The sequence below is a fragment of the Dasypus novemcinctus genome, chromosome 18 (genome assembly GCF_030445035.2).
Source record: "Dasypus novemcinctus isolate mDasNov1 chromosome 18, mDasNov1.1.hap2, whole genome shotgun sequence".
In the NCBI taxonomy this organism is placed as follows: domain Eukaryota; kingdom Metazoa; phylum Chordata; class Mammalia; order Cingulata; family Dasypodidae; genus Dasypus; species Dasypus novemcinctus.
Genome location: NC_080690.1, coordinates 53,071,594 through 53,076,429, shown reverse-complemented (window position 1 = coordinate 53,076,429; position 4,836 = coordinate 53,071,594).

The window sequence follows — 4,836 nt, the reverse complement described above, 5'->3', positions numbered from 1 at the left end:
ACTATCTTCTTCCAGTCCATGTGCAGAAAAGAGAAATCATTACCGCCATTACTATCGCCTCTCTTCTAGGTCTTGCAGGAGCTGGCACTGGAATTGCAGCCTTAACCACTCACAGCACTGCTTTCTCATCTCTCAGGGCAGCCGTCGACGAGGATGTCGCCCGCCTCGAAACATCCATCTGCCACCTAGAAAAATCGCTTAACTCCCTATCCAAAGTGGTTCTTCAAAATCGTAGGGGGTTAGACCTCCTCCTTCTCAAAGAGGGAGGCCTCTGTGCCGCTCTCGGCGAGGAGTGCTGTTTCTATGCTAACTACTGTGGTCTCATTCAGGACAATCTGGCCCAAGTCAGGGCCGGCCTGGAAAAATGAAAAAGGGAGAGAGAATCCCAAGGAGGCTTCTCCTGGGGATTCAATGGCATCCTCCCCTACATCCTCCCTTTCGTAGGCCCCCTAATTATTGTCCTCTTCGCACTGGCAGTCGGACCATGGGCCATTAGAAGGATCATCCAACTCGCCAAGGATCAGGCTAATGCAATTTTTAGTGCATACGTACAGGTCAGTTATCAGCGACTCGCCACTGCCGAGGACACCCCCCCCACTTCATCTTCTCGGCCTCCTCCTACCTGACCTCTTCCTGCTCACTCTTCCCGCAGGTGCCCCAAGTCTTCTGTAACCGCGGCCCCCCATGCCGCCATCGCTCTCAAGCAGCTCCAGCCCCACTAAACGGCCCGCAACCCACTTTCCCCAGCCCGCGGCCTGCTTTCTAGCATCTAATAACATTCTAGCATCTAATAATGTTTCTGCTTTTGCCTCCCCATACTTCTGCGGAGCTTCCTCCTGTCTCGACCTCACTCCTCTTCTCGGCCATCCAAAGCGTCCTTTCTCATCCCCCGCCCCCCTCCCTTTTTTTTGCTTGAACCCCCATTGCGTTGCAGATTGGGCCGCCCCATGTTGGCCCGCCCCGTTAACATCGGCCTCTCTCGCGCCCGTGGAGACTTTGGCCTTCTTGTTGTCCTCGCCTACGTCTCCACCACTCCCGATGCTGCCGCCACCACCGCCGCTGGTGCCCTGACGCGACTTGTCCTCACAGCTGTGATCCTCCAGACCATCACACAGTCTGCCCCTGCCGCTCTTTGCTGCCAAGAAGAGATCAACTACCTGTAACGCGCTGTCATCCTGGACTTTTAACAGCAGATGGACCTTATAGCCGCCGAGATCAACGAGAATTGGACATTGGCCACCCTTGCTTGCAACGGCAAGATACCACCCCCCAAATTGTACATTTATATCCCCGTCATACTCACCTCCCTCTTCAGCCCCGCTTCCCTCATTGCTTACTGCCTCTTGGGCCTCGGCTACTTGTTGCTGCTGCCATCCTGGCCCTTATTTGAAAAGAAGGGGGAAATGCGGTCACCCCTCAGGCTGAAGTGTGGTTTGCTGGCCTGGCAGGGGAGCGGCCGCGGTAGGCCTAATTCCAAGCCGCTGCCCCCATAATAGGGTGGCTGGTCGGACTCACCGCTACCCCTGAAGGGAGCTCGGCACGGGCGCAGAGTGCCCTCGGGTCTCCCCTTCTCGGCAGCCATGCTTCCGCGGCCGCCCCTCCTCCCGGATAGCGCCACACGATGCCTTATGAGGCAACACCCTTCTTCTTCTTTCTCCCTGCACAGGCGCAGGGCAGAAAAGTCCAGTCTGCCTTTCCCTCCCCACCCCCCCCCGACAGCAGCAACAGCCAGGCGCAAGGCGGGAAACTCAAGTCTGCCCCCTACCCCAGCAACAGCAGCCCCCAATCCCTAAACGCTGCCACTTCCCCCAGCAACAGCAACAGCCAATCCCTAACCACCACCCCTCCCCCTTCCAGTACCTCCCACTGACCTTTCTCCCCAGTAACTGCTTGCGGCAACCAATCAGAACATGGCATAGGCTTTGACCAATCAGCCTTCCCCAGCCCCTATAAGACTGTAGCCACTTCCTCAATAAAATTGGACCTGCGTGTTTACCTCGTCTCCGCGGTAGTTCTTCTGCCGTGCGCCCTCCAGTCCTGAGAGCCCCCGACAAGGGCCTGGCCTCCCTTGTCCCCAGTTTGTCACCTGCTTCTCCAGCGACCCCGTCAGCCAAACCGTGCAACCCCTGTGAGACCGACCCCTCGTCTGCTGCCGGACCAACCCCTCATCCCAAGCCAGACCGACCCTTCGTCCCAAGCTGGACCGACCCCTCGTCCGCAGCCAGACCCCACCGCCACCGACAGAGCAAGCCGCCGCAAATTATGAAAGAATACTGTCAAAATCTTACTCCTAATTATTGTCCTTATTTTATATCTGGTGTGCTTTTCCCCCAACCCACCCTATTATTGCTTTTTAAATATATTTTTTATGACAGAAGTTGTAAACTTACGAAAACAGTCATATGCTTGTGAAGAATTCCCAAACAGCACTCCTCTATCAACACACCACACTTGTGGAACATTTGTTACAGATAAGATAATATCATCTGATTGTTACCATGCCCATAGTGTACTTTTGGCTCACATTTTCCATACTGCTTCATTAGCAACATAGTACATCTTTGGCATAGATGCAAGAGCACTACATTACAACTGTCAACCACAGTCCTTAGGTCACTCCAGTTGTATTTTTCCCATGTGGTCCCAACACCCTGCAGTAGTGATGTAGCTCACAAAGTAGTTCAAGCTCACAAAGGACACTATCGCATCTGTACCATCAACCACAATTCTCATCCAACTCTTGGTTTACTGTGCTATTCAGTTCCTAGATTATTCTCAAGTATTCTGTCATTTGGCATTTATATCACTAGACTACCATTTTCAGTCACATCCTCATTTATAAACTAGCTGTTACTATTTGTTACCATCCACTCTATACATTTCCATACCTTTACAGTAAAACAAATGAAAACTTCTACACACACCAAACATCTGTGGTCCATCTCAGTCCTCCTCTTATCTCCTTTAAGAATGCACTACCTGTCACCAGGTCTTGAAGATATTTTCCTACAATTTCTTCTAGAAGTTTTATTGTTTCTTGCTTCTATTTTTAGGTTCTTTATCCATTTTGAGTTAATTTTTGGATAAGGTGTGATAAGGGTCCTTTCTCTTCTTTTGGCTATGGATATCCAGTTCTTTCAGTACCATTTTGTTGAATGGAATGTTCTGCCCGAGCTGTGTGGGTTTCACTGTCTAGTCAAAAATCACCTGACCATACATGTGGTGGTCTGTTTCTGGACCATCAATTTGGTTCCATTGGTCTATATTCTGTTTTTACAACAGTACCATGCTGTTTTTACCACTATAGCTAGGTAATATGATTTGAAGTCCAGAGATGAGGGTTTGCTTTTCCTTTTTATGATGTTTCTGGCTATTCAGGATCCCTTACCCTTCCAAATAAATTTGATAATCTTGTTTCCAATTTTTTTTTTAATGCTGGGGAAATTTTTATCGGGATTGCTTTGAATCTCTATATCAATTTGAGTAGAATTGACATCTTAATGATATTTAGTCTTCCAATCCCTGAGTATGGAATGCTCTTCCAGTTATTTAGGCCTTTTTAAATTTCTTTTAACATTGAGTTGCAGTTTTCTGAATACAAGTGCTTTACATTGTTAATTAAGTTTATTCCTATTTGAGTTTTATCCATCATATTTTATTTTCACCACTCTTTCGACACTTTTAGTTACTTTTATTGATATAATCTTCATTTCTAAATCTTCATTTCTAGACTCTCTTCCAGGCCTCTCTCTCCTGTCTTTTCTTTTCAGGCTCTAGCACACCCTGCAGTATTTCCTGAAAATCTGGTCTCTTGCTTAGAAATTCTCCCAGTTTCTGTTTATCTATGAATATTCTAATCTCACCCTCATTTTTGAAAGACAGCCATGCAGGATATAAGATTCTTGGCTGGAATTTTTTCTCTTGTATCTTAAATATATCAGACCACTGTCTTCTTGCCTCCATGGTTTCTGGTGAGAAATCAGCACTTAATGTTATTGGGAATCCCTTATATGTTATGCATTGCTTTCCTCTTGCTGTTCTCATAATTCTCTTTTCATCTTTGGCCTTTGACATTCTGATGAGTATGAGTCTCAGAGTTGGTCTATTCAGATTTTTTCAGATGAGAGTATGTTGTGCTTCTTCAACACAGATATCTATGTCCTTCAATAAGGTTGGGAAATTTTATATCATTATTTCTTCAAATATTCCTTCTGCCCCTTTTCCTTTCTCTTCTCCTTCTGAGACACCCATGACACTTACGTTTGCATGCCTTTTGCTGTCATTTAATTCCCTGAGACCTTGTTCAATTTTTTCCATTCTTTTCTTCATCTGTTCTTTTGTATGTTCACTTTCAGAAGCCATATCTTCAAGCTCACCATTCCTTTCTTCTGCTTCCTCAAATCTGCTATTATATGATTCCAATGTTTTTTTAAATTTCATCTATTGCAACTTTCATTCCCATAAGATCTGCTATTTTTCTATTATGCTTTTAAATTCTTCTATGTGCTCATCCAGTGTCTTCTTAATATCCTTAATCTCTTTAGCCATCTCATTGAATTTATTAAGGAGATTTGTTTGAACATCTATGATTAGGTGTCTCAACTCTTTTATGTCATCTGGAAGCTTATCTTGTTCCTTTAACTGGGCTATATCTTCCTGTTTCTTGGTGAGGGTTGTAATTTTTGTTGGTGTCTTGGCATCTGGATTACTAGAGTATTTATTCTAGGTGCAGTTTTTCTGTTTAGCTTAGGGCTTCCTACCCTTTCTCCCTTGCTATTTATGCATTAAGAGCCAAGGATGTAATTGGTGCTATAAGCTGTGGAGGCTCAAGCTGCC